We start from the raw sequence: 16,026 nt of genomic DNA, 5'->3' as shown, positions 1-16,026 counted from the left end.
TACAACAGTGGAAGAAAGTTTATGTGACTACTTTTCACTCAGCCTGTATGTTAAAGGTTCCCATAAAACAGCTGGGGACATTTATTACACCATAGTCGTCAGCACTGTTTGAACAAAACACTCCATGACTCTGTGTGAACAAAATTTCTGACAATGCAGACATTTTAGGAAACAAGCAGAAAAATTTTGAGGATATTACCACCAGGCAGGCACTTGTATTATCCAAGAGTTCAGCACTTTCAATATGTGATGAAATATCCAAAAGAACTTTTTTTGCAACCATATGTATAGAATGGCATGCATTCTACTGAAACTGAGGACACTATATTTGTATAAAATAGTGTTAAGACAGCCTCAATCCCAGCCCATCATAATTACAGTAAAAGAAAAACAACATGTGGTTCTGTAGATAAAGTTACCAGGTAAGAGGAAAAAGAATTTTTGTTAATATATATTCCTCTGCCAAGAAATTATGACAAACAAGAAATTAAGAAACAAGTAGAACTTAATAAAAGGCTCAATAAAAGTGGCTATATTGCACACCAATCTATTGCAAAAGCTTTTAATAGTAAAACTATGACTTATTTGTGACTATCACTTATTATGTAGGTTGTGAAGATGTTTTCTGAGAGCAGAAGGAAGGTAGAAGAAGCATTCTATGTTCTACAAAAGCTTGGGTTCTATTTAAAAATTTTGTCAATCAGAAATGGATTATCTGAGGAAGAGCAATTGTAACAAGTCTCATTATCTTCTGAAAAGCCAAGGCATCACAGACAATATATTTGTCCAACAATATAACCATATGTTCATGTTCTTTTGATCAGCAATAATATTAGCCAGCTAAGCTCCAGATTTGAATAGCACTTTAGTACCCAGCTTTTCACTGAGTTGGCAGTCACAGTGAATGAAGTACTCACTGCACTGAGAGATGGTCAAAATTGGAATTTCTGTTCTGCAGGAAATTCTGCTCCTTCAAAATTTGATGTTGCTCTAAATCAGAAAGAATGTCACTACTTCAGAATTTCCAATGAAACAAATGGCTTAAAGAAAAGAGATTCAGGAATCTAAAACAAAAGCATTTTGGCAATGACAAAATAATTTATTTTGACATGACTAATGGTTTTAGTTTGATACAGTAAAAGGCTTTGCATCAATTGTATCTAAATGCTGTCTAAACCATTTGGATTACATTTGACATCATCACAGTAACATGGTTACCATTAATACATAATGTAGAAGGACAAAATAAAGAACTGGAATTACTAAACCTGAAGATTTTTATGGTACTGAAATAATTATTTCTGACAGTTCTCCATGGATATCTCCACAGTATCTGCTATAAAATCTTAACATATTACTACCCTTCATTCACTGGTAATAAACAGAACAATCCTCCCTTTTCTTGCCCCAAAACAACTCGATTGAAAAATGTGATTAGGTATGGCCTTTCTGAAGTGAGTGGGAGTTCTGGCACTGACATCAATTAAGTCAGAACTTTTTCACTGATTTCAGAAGGACTACTTGTGTACTTGAAAACATGTGAACATAAATCCTGTATTGATCTGGAACCTTAACAACAAAACTTCAAAGGAAATGATCCCATCTAATTCCCAGCTGAGAGCATAAGGCAAAACTCTTAAACATAGTGCATAGACTCTCAAAAAAGCAAAAGCATTGTCTAGCCAGATTCTGAGACCATTTTCCATTAATTTACATCATCTGGAACAACAGCAAAAATAGATTATTTCAAAATCAGTATGACCAGTCCACCAATTTTAAAGCGTCTTCAACCACAGGAAAAGAGTGACACTAGTTTTACCATACACTTAAAAAAAAAATCATTACTATTACTGCATTATTAAAATCTGCATACTTGTAAGTAAGGTAGCGATTTCCAACATGAAGAAGATACTGTTCTCAGCAGTCAATACAATAAAACTAAATCATGTAGTAAGATAAAGAAGTGATTTCACCAAATGTGGGCAAATATGCCTCAGGCACCATCTATTATGTGCACATCTGCCCACACAGCAGATTGCTCTCATCTAGTGTTATCAAAAGGCTCCATGTATTTCTCAGGAAACAAGCACAAACACTCTCAATAAATCATGGCACTAAGTACGTGTTTCTCCATCAGTAAGACATTGTCTTTCCACCTTGGTTATGCCTGAAAGAAATTTTTTTTTTTTTTTTTTTGGTGTGTGTGTGTGAATTCAGATAAAAAGAAGAGTTGATTCTCTTCTTCCCTCCTGCCTAATCCCTTGAGCACGTGCTTTACTGCAGACTTGAAAGGCCTTGTGGGTCCCTTTTGTCATGGTACAGGCAGGGCCTCATTGCCAAGCCCATCTATCTTGCGTGCCCCTTTTCTGATGGTACCTAGGAGACAAATTTCTTTGGATGTCTGCTGACCTGGATATAAACATGAAGCTAGAGATCCTTACATAATTTTTTCCCAGTATAGTCTAAAGAATATCCTCCCTGCTGCAGCTGATGAAAGATTAACAACCATCTTCATCTACCTCCAAAATCAGCTGGTGCAAAGTAAAAGGTGTCCAATAATAGAGAAGCATATTGAAGAGAAATTACAAAACAATATTTCAAGCATGAATCATGCAAGATGGCATCACAAATTATTGCAAGATGGCATTGAAATTTTCAGAATGATCACTTAAAAGTCTCTGTTTTCTTTAAATGAATGTTTATTTTTGGTACATTAACTCATTATTTTTGGTATCAGTAGGTGGGATGCATATTTTAATTTAAATGTCATAAGAATATTAGCCAGAGCTTTGCAACTGCATTCATCTAAATAGATTACTGTATTTAATACAGTATAACCTTGCTGTATTTAATGCTGTATAACCTTGCTTAGTTTCCAAAATAAATTTGCAAAGGGAGTGGATTACTTTGAGGATAATCAATGTGATAGGGAGGGGGCTTTTTTAATCTCGATTTGAAACTGATTAAGCCAAATTTGTTACATTAAGTAACCTGGGCAACCAAATAGAATTTGAACCCTTCTTCCAGGCACAGCAATATAGTTGGAAACAAAGCTGTGCCATGAAGCAGATTACTCAAAGAAAGTAGTTCTATCAACCCTATTAAAACCAGCCCAAGTGACTGAATTGTGTTCCCAAAGCAAATACACCACAGAGATGGAAAATAAGCAGTGATCTCCCTCTTGCCAAGGTCTTTATTACAAGTCCCAGCCATTACTATGGAAGAACCTGCATGGATCCCACTGGACCTATTAGAAATATGGCATCCAGAAACAAGACAAAACAGAGATGGGGGAGGCATCCACTGAAATGCAAGGCTAAGGACCACCTCTCTGTGTTGACAGATGCAATCCACCATTTTGACAATGCAACTACACTGAGGTCCTCTAATCCCCATTTAAGTATTGTTGGATACTGTTAGTGAATTTTCCACGTTTTAAATGTTCAAGGAATGATCACGCACCTTGCTCTATCAGTGCAAATTTTTACCTATGTTTATTAATTATGTCTATCGACAGCAAAAGCATGTAACAATGATGAGAATTAATGGCTTGGTAGAATGTGTGAAAGGTTCCCTAGAAACTCGTGGCTAATGGCCAGAAGTCAACATTACCACAAGCATAAAACTAGAGTAATGCAAGAATGATTCTAGGCTAATTAAGGTTCAGTAAACATTCAGCATCTGTGGGTTCCTTATGGTTTTTATTAAGCCAGAATGAAAGCTTTATGCACATAATTCTGTAGCATTTTTTTCCTTTATGCTTAAAATAAGAAGTTTCTCCCTAAAGGTCTCCCAATGTCTGAATCTTTCACTACATTTAATCACTTTTGTTGCCTTTCCTTCTTCTTGGCAGCAATTTTGCCTGAGTACTCCTGGGACTGGTGTTGCATTACAGATTCATCAATGATTTGCTGCTTACTCTACATTATCTCACAAGTGCTGAGGCAAACAGTTCCTTGCCAGGATCAAATGATCCTCTATATTCGCCTGCAGTTTAAAATCTTGTTAATGTTGACACTTCTGATGAAACCTCCACATTGACACTGGAATGTGTGAAACCTGCAGGCTTTGGTGACTGCCACATAAACAGGTACCCAGGGCACAAAGTTTTTGCTAGGTCCTCTATTTGCCCACAGGGACATAATCAGCTTAAGCAACATCCTTACCAGAAACAATGTCAAATAGAGAAGCTAACACAGCCTGTCTGTCTGGAGGTGATGCTGCTGATGGGTGTTGGTATATGTTGCTATACCAGTGTGTCTGACAATTTTGCTCTAAAGTCAATTAACTTTAATGGTAAGACTCCAAATTGCTTCAATGATCTTTGGACCAAGCTCAATAGGAACTAATTAGGTCTTGATTTCAAAGGTTAGTTGTCAAAATTATTAATGGATTTTTGTTTATTTGTTTTCAATATTGGACATGAGGATCTTTCTTAGTTATTTAGAGGAACTGACATAACTCGGAAAGTCTTAAATTAAAATACAGGTGCCAGTATTAAAAAAATTAATTTCATGTAAACAGACAAGTAAAAAAAATTTACACACTGTGCAAATGTGGACCACTTCATGGGCACAAAGGAAACACAAACTAAAGTCAGTGACACCTGTAATTTAGTTCTCTTATATTTACTACACTCCGTGGCCTTGCATGTGTTTAACATGAGTACAGCCAGGTTTACTGTCTATAGATTCCAGTTCTGCTAACAAAGTCTAGGACCAGGGCTGGACTTTTCAGAATTCATCTCACTTCCTCTGCTGAAAACTCTTGATACAGGAGAAGACGGTATGACTGAAAAACTTACCACAGGAGAGAACATACTTGAAGAAAGACTGTGATGAAGGTTCCTCATGTGGGAGTGATACCACAGCAAATGCCTGTGCAGTGTCGGCACTTTCTATGATTTATTTATTCTGTCAGCAGATCATCACCTACAAATCAAAATAAGAAATATTCAAAATCTGAAAATCACAAATTAGACCAAAGTCATTTGTGTCATGATTTTCCTCCTAATTTTACTTCCTTTATTTTCCTGGAAACATACAATACATATAATCCAATCAAATTACATTTATACATACAAGACAGGAAACATAGATGTTCTTCACTATGAATTGGTAAGAAAACAAAATTATTTAACTTGAAATGAAGTGCTCAATAGAAGACTTAAATTCAGTCTTTGGATACTAGAGTCAAATTCTCTCTGGCACTAACAAAATGTCATGTCATTTTCTGGAAGAACAAGGTCTGCCTTTTTGCTGCTGAGCTCTGAAAACCTAGTTATAGGAGCAGAGGAGAGTTTGTCTTCATGGTATGGTGGAGGGGATGAGAGAAAAGTCATAGTTCACACCCTCATGTAGTACATACAAAGGAGAGAAACAAAAAACTCTTCCTGGGGACAGGGACTGCCTTTCTTTCTCCCTGATAGGGACTAACTCCCCTGAAACAAGGGAGTAAAAGGAGGAGGGTTGCTCCCCTCTCCTCCATCTCCCGTCCACCCTGCAGTCATGAAAGGAATAAGTTCAAATGAATTCTGGCACAGAGGCTTCCCTACCTGCCCCTTTGCCAGAGGCTGTGTCAGCTGAAACGTGTGCCTGCTCTGCACCTGCTCCAAGTCAAGGTCACTCACTGTCTTAAAGCAGACGAGACACCAGGATACAATTATGATGTGCTGAAGGTTACCTAATGGAAGTCAGAGGCACAGGAATATGCATGCACATCACTTGTTCTCTGTTTGGACACAAACCCTTGGCAACTAGGTTTGGTCTGATGTGATGGGCTGAGGGCTGGGCTGCAGTTCACAGTCTCTTGCAGAGATTTAGGCTGACTGTGTAGCTCTGATGTTTAGAAGAAGTGACACTTGACTTGACATGAAGACAATGAAGCCTTTCTGAAAATCAGTTTCTCAACAGTCACAGAGTCATAGAACCATACAATGCTTTGGGTTGGAAGGGACCTTAAAAATCATAGCGTTTCAATCCCTCTGACATGAGCAGAGACATCTTCCAGTAGATCAGGTTTCTCTAAACTCTCATGTAACCTGGCTTTGAACTTTTCCAGGAATGGGGCATTCAAAACTTCTCTGGGCAAGGTCTTGTAATAGCACTGAGCAACAGTTACTCAGATTTCAAATTAAAAGAAAATAAAAATATTTTGGATTAATATGAAGAAAAATTGGAAGAGCTTAGATGCACTACATCTCTGTGCCAAGTCCAGACTAAAGTCTCAGGATTTGTAAGCATCTTTGCAACCTGTGTGAAAAATAATAACAAAACTGGCATTAAATTATGCCCAGTCAATCAGAATGATCCATAATGTGGATGTTTTTAACAAGCTGCTGCCCAACATTTTTGACATGTTTTAAAACAAGCCATCCTGATCAGCCCTGTAGAGGCGAGTGCTTCTAAACTTAATGATTCTCCAAAGAGGAGAAGGCATAAAGATTTAGCAACTCATTAGACATGACTGCACAGACCTCTGCTGCCAGCTTGGAAATGACAAATGGTTTGTTAATAGAGAAGCTTTCTTTTTGTATTATTTTTTGCCAATGAAGTGAAAACAGAGCATTGATTAAGCAATCCAAGCTAAGAAAATACCATCCAAATTGCATGAGAGCTTTCAGACCAGCAGCTTCAGACAAGGTTTCAAGGCTTTAAAATACAACTTCTGCTTGTTGCTTGATGCTTAAAGATACCTATCCTGGAGCCACAGACAGTAATTGATGTCAAGCTGACACTGTAGTTCACAGATGAATTTCAGTTGTGTGGGCAATCCACATGCACAACACTTGGGTGAAAAAATGCTTTCTGTCTCAAATGCTACGAACTGAGAGAAAGGATTAATAGAGACATCAACAAAAAAGTTCTCTGCACAAATAGAGTATGGCTGAAGAATGCCAATAGCCCAACATGCTCCTGACTCAAAATCACCCTTCTCTGTCAGATGAAATCATTTGTACAAAAATTCAGATTGAGCCTTTCACTCAGTATTAGGTTTCTGCAGAGCTAAAATTCGAAACTTATATCCTCTGGAATAATTTTACTGAAGTCACCATATGTATTCAACAGTAAATAAAAACTAGCTGTCTAGAGGTAATTAAAAATATTTTCAGGTTTTTTCTTCTTGCCGAAAATAATTAAATTTTCCAGGGGAGCTTTAAATACAAGCTTTGGCACTCACAGATATTAAAGTTTGAGTGACTCATATTCTCATTCTTTTGTGTAGCTACATTACTAGACTGTATTTCCCTCAATTCATCACAGAATAGGCTATGTCTACAGCCATAATGCAGAGATAGTGGCATGTCATGGAGCACTAAGTCCAAACAGGAAAACAGGCCCCTAAGTAGAACAGGAGCAATAAGCATCTAAACTGTCATACTCAGAAGGCATTATGGAGACTTATAAAATATGTATAAATTTTTAAGTTGAATGTTTGGTGTCTGGGCGGGGTGGGGGGGGGTGGTACTAAAATAAACTTGCAAAAAAAACCATGCCCTTTCACTAAAAATATCCCAGCACACCCATAGAAAACTGCTTCAATGAAAAATTTTCACTTTAATCAGGTCAGTTTGTCTGGACAACTGCTGGGTAAATAGCTATGCCATTCTATTTGTATTGCAGCTCATGCTCCAGAGCTCGGAAAAATCAACATAGGCATATAAGCTGAGTGAAAAATATGCTTTCTTTTTAATAGACAAACATTGAAAGCAATAGTATGGGGTTTTTTTTCAACTAGCGATCTGTATATTTTACACATACAAAAATTAAACCAGTTATTTAGTGTCTCTGGATTTTAAATCAACACCCATCATTTTACAGCCTATTAATAAATGGATTAAATCCCTGATGTAGCAGAATTGCTTTCCTGAAAAGTTCATGCAGGACAAACTCCTAAGGCTAAGATCCTGTTTTCTGAAAATCTTGCTCAGAAAACAAGCACATATATGGGAAGGAGCAAATTTCCCTTACCATGAATTATCAGCTGTATTTAACATATTATCTCCACATTCTTGACTGAAAAGTTTCCAATTGTTTGAATATCCCCTTCTTCCCTGAAAAAAAAAAACAACAAAAAAACCCAAAAAAACTCCAAAAAAACACACCCCAAAAACAAACCTCAAAACACTAAGAATAGGAGAACAAAGATTTGTGTTGATTGCTTTAGAAAAGAAACTGAGGAAAAAAAATTATCGGTGATAAAATTATTTGTATTTTTTGTTGCTGTTGAAATGAATTACTGAACACAAGATTTGTTGAGTGAGTAACTGCAACACTGGTGACAGGGGAGACCTTCTTGTAGGACTCTTTGCAACACTGTGGTGGCACCTGAAATTCTATTCACAGTTCGAGTACCATCTTGATCAGATTTTCCTTGAAATTCCTTAATATAACATTATGCAAGCACTTGTATGAGATTTGTTTTTCTTCTTTTTGTAAATCATAGGATCATAGAATGAATCGTAGAATGGTTTGTGTTGGAAGGGATCTCAAAGACCATCTAGTCCCAACCCCCCCTTGCCCTGGACAGGACACATCTCACTAGACAAGGCTGCTGAAGGCCTTGAACACTGCCATGTTTGTACCTCCCTGGACAACCTATTCCAGTGTCTCACCACCCTGACAGTAAGGAATTTCTTCATAATTACAGTTCTACAAAAAAATATTTCTTTCTAAATAGAGTACATAGTTTCATTGCCTGAGATGGAAGTAATAGCTCTGTACATACGTGAAATGACACACTTCAAAACAAAATTCTGCTTCCATTTTTTTTTCTATGACCCAGGGTCCTGCTTTGATGTGAAGATGACATATCAGGTAAGAACCTAAACACATACAGATTCCCCACTAACCTCTCCTGCATCTTTCTGACACACAATCACAGAAGTGACATTCCAGCTGACTTTTATCGGTCAAATCTAGATTCATTGATGCTGCTGAAGTAAATGGATGTATTTACATATGAAAGAGATTTGAAGAGGGCTTTTTTTTTTGTTCTCACAGCAAAAAGTTACACTACTCAAAGTAGTTGTGTCCATTTAAAAAAACTCTCTTTTTTTCATTAACTCATTATTTTAAATATATTTCATAATTTGTTTGTAGTGGAAAAAGGATTTATAAGTAGAAACCACAGGACAGTCATAATTCAGGTCACATTTGTGCAGCTCACCAGCTAATCTGAAAATCTAAATCTACTGAGACTTTCTGATATCTTCTCACAACTGTGTGTCATATAATTTATGAATAGACTCAATCCAAAAGAAAGCTTTTGAAATACAAAAAAAAAAAAAAATCTGCTTTGTCAACTACGTCTTTGTTCAGTTTGTTCATCTCTTTTGCTCAATATTTGCAAATTAACAAACAAATTGGGTTTTGGCCCATCCACTGCTTCCTCTCTGTAACAGATTAATGACTAATGCATAATCCCGCTGGATTGGTTATAAAATGCAAAGGCTGCAGTAGAGAAAATACCCCACTTTCTACTTTTACCAATTGCTTTGTGTATGGTGACAATTTTTTAAAGTGAAACAACAGGAAGATAAATGAAATTCTGTCTCCTTTCATTCCCAGTATCCTACTGAAATTTCCTACTACTCCTAACAACTGTAGTGGATGAAAATAGGAAAAAACATTCCTGCAATTGAGAGATTGAGAAATCAAGGGGACTGGGTGCAGCTACTGGTTGTGCCCCAGATTAGTGACACTGGCTTCTTTCCCACCTTTCGTAGTAACCACGAAAATGATGTTTGCTTCCTTTGGCACTGAATATATTTCACATATTTCAGTTTCAAGCTCTCTGGAGCACAGTCAGCTGCTAAATATGCTTTTCTGCTGTTAGTGCTGCACAGCCATGACACATCTTGAGACGTAACAAAAATCCAAGCAATAAGTAGTTACTGAAGATTTTTTCCATGCAATAATTTAGTTCTGTGAAAGACCATTTTCCCAAGCACTCAGAACAGTACTTGTACATTTGCAAATCACCAGCGTGCCAGAAGAATATCTAATAATACTTAAAAGACAGAAATAAAACATGAGTCAATTGACAAAAAGGCTATTAGAGAAATACTGGGCACCTGAACAAATCCTTGCATTCTTCAGTTTCCAAGAAGTTTCATCTTCCAAAACATTTTGCATTCCTTTTGATACTGTGTGTGTGTCTCTTAAACAGCTTTTACAGCACAGCTAAAAAAGCTACCACTGTGAAAAAATGCTGTACCTGGTGAAAGTACTTCAAGGAATGTAGACCCTAATCTGCCTTTTCTCTCACACATTGCTTCATAGCTTTGATTCTGAGTAGGATTATTCATATAAGAGAGAAAAAAGGTAGGCATGGGAACTTAAGAATTGCACTAACATAGTAAAGCATTGTAAAATGACAATAAAAATGGCATTTAAACTCTCTCGAGTTATGCTTATTCTGTAGTACAGAAAAGGGACAGTAAATGGAACAAGTAGCTTTTAGAAAACTGCATCCCCAAAACTGAAAAAAATTGAGATACTTGAAATAAGCAGAGTTCACACTGTGCCAAAACTACTGTCCACATGCTAGAAACTTCTGAGAAGTCAGGAAGTACAAAGATAAAGTTTGAACTTCCATGAACTTAACTGACTTCTGTCCTGCAAAGAATATTAAAGCACGTAGTAAAAGGCTCTTTGGTAGTATAAATAGAAAAAAATACCCACAAGGAAAAATGCTGTGCCACTGTGGAGGAAGGATGGAAAAGAGATTAAAGACAACATGAGGAAGGTGTCCACTAAATATTTTCCCCCAGTTTTCAATCAGAATTTTTTAGGTTAAATTTACAGACAAAGATAGGGTGAATAATAAAAATGTGGCTATGTAAATAGAAATTATCATAGCTAGCAAAAAACTCAATTCAAAAAGTTAAATGATTGAAGTCTGATTAATCACCATCTCGCACATCTAAAAATTTCTCTCACATGTAATGCTGGCCCAGTGACAAATATTTTTAATAGCACCATCTAGTTGGGAGTGAAACTGAAAAATAGTAGATATGGTTTCTTAACTTACAAAAAAATCTGTGAAGAAAAATAAGAGGAGATGGCAGTTGGGAAATTACAGGCTATTTCATTGGACCTCATTAGTATGAAAGGCTTTAAAATACATTTGAGAGAGACAATATATAAAGACACAGAGGTAAATGAAAAATGGAAAAAAAGTGCAACAGCAATTTAGCAAGAGGAGACCACACAAATCATCCACATAGTCTTCTTAGATGAGGTAAAAGATTTTGTGAACAAATTAAGTGTAATAGGTCTCATCTTTCTTTACTTTAGCAATTCATTTGACATTGTGTTATACTCTACTAAGGAATCTGAGGACTAAGACATTTTGCATAGTTAAAAAACAGCTAAAGGAGAAATAATAGCAAGTAAGAGCCATTAAGAAGGGATTTATCAAATCAATTAAGATTAGCAGTGCATCTTCAAGATCCATTCTGGAGATACTGTTGTCCTCCCATAGCTCTTGATCACTGTGACCAAGGTAGAAGAGTACCTGCACATTCTAATGTCAGTAGAGTAGTGAAACGATACAAGTGGAGCAGCTGGAAGATGTGAGCCAGAGAAAGGGGGTAGGAAACAAGGCCTGGGGCAGAACATGAAAGGGAGATGACCCAGTAATGACAAATGAGGACTACAGTTGTCAATGAGAGAGTGACAGAACAGGCAGCATGATGAGAAAGGCAAGTGATGCTGTAGAACATGAGAATGGGGATTTCCAGTAGAACCTGGGAGACAAGGAGATTTCCCATCCAAAGACACTAACAGAGCTGAGCTGTTTAGCACAGCAAGAGGAGAGCTAACTAAGCATATAACTGCTGTCTAGAAATGCCTTGAGGAAGATACCTCCCAGTAGAAGTAGCATTATCTAATTCAAGGAGCAGCAAAAGCATGGCACTGGAAGGCCATGCTTTTGTACATGCCACACGCTCATCTAGACTGTACAGAATGGAAGTGGCTATAAGCATATGAGTTTTTCAAACACTCTTCCAGACTGGTGAGTAGGGGCAAAATTACAGCCTTGGAGTTAGAGGTTAATTCATAGCTGGAAGTATCACATGCTGTAACACACTCTACAACTGCCTGGATCCACTGATTGCATCCACTGGTCACAGAGGACCCTTTAGTTTTGCCATCATTGGTTTGATGTTACTGGTTTTATTTTGGGGACATATCCAACACACCATTCCATTTTTCAAGTACACTTTTCATTACAAAATTCCTGTAAAAGCTAATTACACAGATAAAGGCTTTTGCGATAACATAGGCTACTTGCAAGTGAAAATAAATAGAAGAATGTAGAGCCCAAGATTATTTGGACAGCTAGGGCTCACATAAATATAATGTTAATAATAATTAACATTTATTATTATTAACATTAATAATTAACATTAATTGTTTTGTTAAATTATTAATTAATACAAATTATTTTGTGAAATAATTCAGGGCAAACTGCAGGATTGTTTTTAACTTATTAGCTGCTTAGAAGTATGTCAGATGGGTGTTCTAAAGAGAAATTTAACAGAAACTGTATTTTTAGAACTTCTGCAGAGATTAATTTCTCCTGAAGAGAGTGAAAATTTGGCACTTCATATGAGCAGAGATGATCTGGCCCAAACATTCTTGTTTGCAGATGATGACTACTATATTATTCACTTTGCCTTGGCACAGTCAGTCAATAGAGGGAGTGCAGCAGAATAAAAAAGCCTTTTCTCTATTTGCTGATAACATTTTTAGCACATTTAAGGAGAAATCTGAAGAACCATAGTAATTTCTACACCCTAGAAAATGTGTTGAGCAGAGAGAAAAGGACAGAGAGGACATCAGTAGTTGCAAAATACAAAACAAAACACAGAAAAATGTCTCCAAAAGGGAATGTGCAGTAATAATCCTTAAAATACATTTTAAGAATGTATTTGAAAGAACCTTTCCTGGAAATAGCATCTGTTTATACCTATTAAGTTTACACTTGAAAACAAATCAGTGGATACTATATTAGGGATGAATATAATCCTTGTATCCAAAGTAATAAATTCAAGGGATTAGCCAGAACAATAGCATTTTTATCAAAGAGAATTCATTTGTATCCATCTTCACATTACCAGAAAAGTAGCTCTCTCCTAATTAGCAGATCCTGAACATTAACCTTTTGTCTTGACTGCAATCACTTCGATTAGTGGTAATGTTCAGCCTCCTCAAAACTTCTTTCATAAATTGACTATTCCCATGGTAACAGCTGCTACTTTCATTCTACAAACACCAAGAAAATGTGATTTACTTTACATCAGTGGGCCAGGCTGGGGGTGCAATTTTGGCCTTTGTCAATGCTTTTTTCAGATAAAACTGTTTATTTCAGAAGAAGAGGAAACAGGTGCAAGCACAATTCAGGAAACAGTTGTTGACTAATCCACGAAGCAGGCCTGGCAATGCTTTGAAAGGAAGCTGTCAGACAGCCTACCTGCAATGCCAATATGTTCTGTGGCTGCATGAGGGAAGGACAAGCATTTTCAACAGTAGCCACCAAAATTAAATCAATATTTTCCAGGGGTTGTTGTTTGGATGGCATATTTTTCCTTTTTTGCTTGTTTCTTTGGTGGCTCCACAAACAGTATAAAGACATCAGCTTAATACCCCCACATGAATAGCTGAGAAATGTAAATCAAGGATTTTCATTCAAATATTGAATTTTAGCCAAAAAGAACATCAATTCATTGCTGAGATGCTGACACAGCTTCAATGATTGGTGTCTTCATCTTCAATGCTCACACAGATCTATAAACAAAGTCTTAATCTCAGTTGAAGTAAATTCCCAAAGTAGCATCAACTTCGGTGGGACCAGCATTCACAACAAAGATACTTTTTCCCCAGCAAGTCATGTGAAATTTTTCAGAGTTTATCAAACCTGAGGCTTTTTCCAGAATACCCATCTGTTGCATATGAACTCATCTGATACCTTTACCGTATTTGAAACTGAAGGTTTCCATGTCAATCTGTCAGGGTGAGAATGGATAAAAGGAGATTCACATGTACTTCTCCAGCAATTCACTGAAATAATCAAGTTTTCCCTTAGTCACAAATGTAAGATTCTGTCAGAAAATAGAACTGCAATTTTCCAAAGTTAGAATTGCATGTTCAGTTTCTTAAATTGGTTTTTAAAATACATTTTTAATTTTTTAATGAAATTTTTAAGGACTGGCAGACAGCAAAGAGACTGAAAAATTAAACACAACTCTAGAAGCCTTTATTTTTTTCCCTCTCCTTAATTCCTCATTAACCCTTTCAGCATCAGACCAGGTGATTGCTTCCCTTGCCTTACATATTTTTTATTCCTGGCATAACCAATCCCTGTTGTTAATTAGACACTTTGAAAATCTGAACACTTTTTGGCATCAGGTCCACCTTTTTAGCCAAAACTATAAGTGTTTGAGGACAGAAAAATCATGGATCTCCTTTCATGAAAGTGAACCATGGCTGAAATTGTTCAACCTACATAAACTCTGCTCATTCCAGCAGATGTTAAGATTGCTTGGAAATGGACTAATTTCTCACCCTCATGTCTGAGCATTTATCGTGCTTCTGTATCTGCAGGCTTTATTGCCATCAGAAGGTACCAAACTAAATTCCAACAGTAAAGCCCACAGTTTCTCCCACGGTAGCCGAAAAGGAAAATGCCACTAGTTAGGAGTGAATAGGAGGCTGTAAATATATTGCAAGCACTAAGCCACTGTATTTATAGTTACATGAGTATCACACTGCACACCACTCAGACTTAAACCCTCACTCTGACACGGGATCATAATCTAAAAGGGGCCAAATTAAATCTCTCTGTTCTGTGCTTACATAGGGAAAGTCTGGGTTTGAGCTGGCACCCAGCATTCCAAGCTCATGTTTATTTTCACTCCATCTCCAAAGAAAAATTGGTGAATAATCCAGAGCTGCTCATCCAGGAAAGATTCCAAAGACTTGCAAAGTTCAAGACTACAGTCCATGGAAAAAACCAAGTGCACAGATTTGTTGGCAAGAGATGCCTCTTTCCACATTCATTTGCATGTGTTCTAGAGTGGTTCTCAAATAAGGAACAAGCTTGGGAAAAGAAGTATAAGGGAAATAATTGAACTCAACCTATGAATGCTATGAATAGCCCCCAACTTTAATGCAAAGGAACACCAAAAAATAATTCAAAGTACACAAAGAAACCAGAAGTATTCAAAGTCACAAAAAAAGTAGCTAAAAAATTACTGTAGATCAATAAAAAGGAGGAAACAGTTGGCAAGAAGGGTTGCCTGTAAGACTGGCAATATCATGGTAACAAAATCATTTTAGAGGACAACTCGTGTTCTGATGCCACAGCCCAGTTTTTCAATCATGCTACAGGCATTTTAAGTTATTACAGGCTACAGGATTTTAAGTTTTTACACCCACATCCCACAGTACTAGTACTAGTACTCACCCTGTCTGGTGCCTTTCTCTGCAGTCTGGCCCATCGTCCTCCTGGGAGAGAGATGTGACTGTACCTACACTGGCCCTGGAGTCAGGAGACACAAAGGAAGCAAGCAGTGCTCATTTTCCACTTTCCTAAAGGTTTGTTCTTTCTCTGCTGCAAAGCACCAGAGCAGAGCAACTGTACCTATATGTTTTACAAGGATTTGTGGATCATAGTAAGTTCAAGGACTGGATAGCCTCAAGCTGGAAATTCCCATACTGAAGAATGATAGATGGAGAGGAGGGGATCCCAACTACAATGATTTCCAAATAAAATCCTTAGAGGTTAAGTTCTGGCTTCTCTCCCCTCAGCCCTGCAACAACATCAGCTCAGATCTCACAGGAAGCAGGCTAGGGAGGAAACCACTGTCCTGACCCACAAGTCCTATAAATCTCACTCACTCTTTGGCTCAGGAATATCAATGTGATTGCCATATTTAGTGTCTTTACTATACTTAAAAAAAGATAAATCAATAATATGGGGGATTCAGTATGTTGGTTTGTCTTTACAATTATTTTA

At 37.1% G+C, this 16,026-nt stretch overlaps 1 long non-coding RNA gene across 6 annotated transcripts in view; it reads right to left on the bottom strand.

The window, feature by feature from the left end:
• Positions 1-16,026, bottom strand: part of LOC110469733 (uncharacterized) — a 96,272-nt gene that overhangs the window by 70,953 nt on the left and 9,293 nt on the right. For 4 of the 6 annotated variants that reach the window (XR_014953381.1, XR_014953382.1, XR_014953383.1 and 1 more), the window contains exons 2-3: positions 15,475-15,549; positions 4,805-4,931 (exon numbers count right to left, since the gene is read on the bottom strand). This is a non-coding gene — a long non-coding RNA (uncharacterized LOC110469733). Of the gene's footprint in view, positions 1-4,804; positions 4,932-7,970; positions 14,015-15,474; positions 15,550-16,026 lie in introns of all 6 variants that reach the window. The other 2 variants (XR_014953380.1, XR_014953379.1) reach the window with 2 other exon arrangements.

This window comes from Lonchura striata, chromosome 2, assembly GCF_050655825.1.
Source record: "Lonchura striata isolate lonStrDom1 chromosome 2, ASM5065582v1, whole genome shotgun sequence".
NCBI classification, from domain to species: domain Eukaryota; kingdom Metazoa; phylum Chordata; class Aves; order Passeriformes; family Estrildidae; genus Lonchura; species Lonchura striata.
The sequence above is the reverse complement of the archived record's forward strand: the minus strand, read 5'-3'. Positions and strand labels throughout refer to the sequence as shown.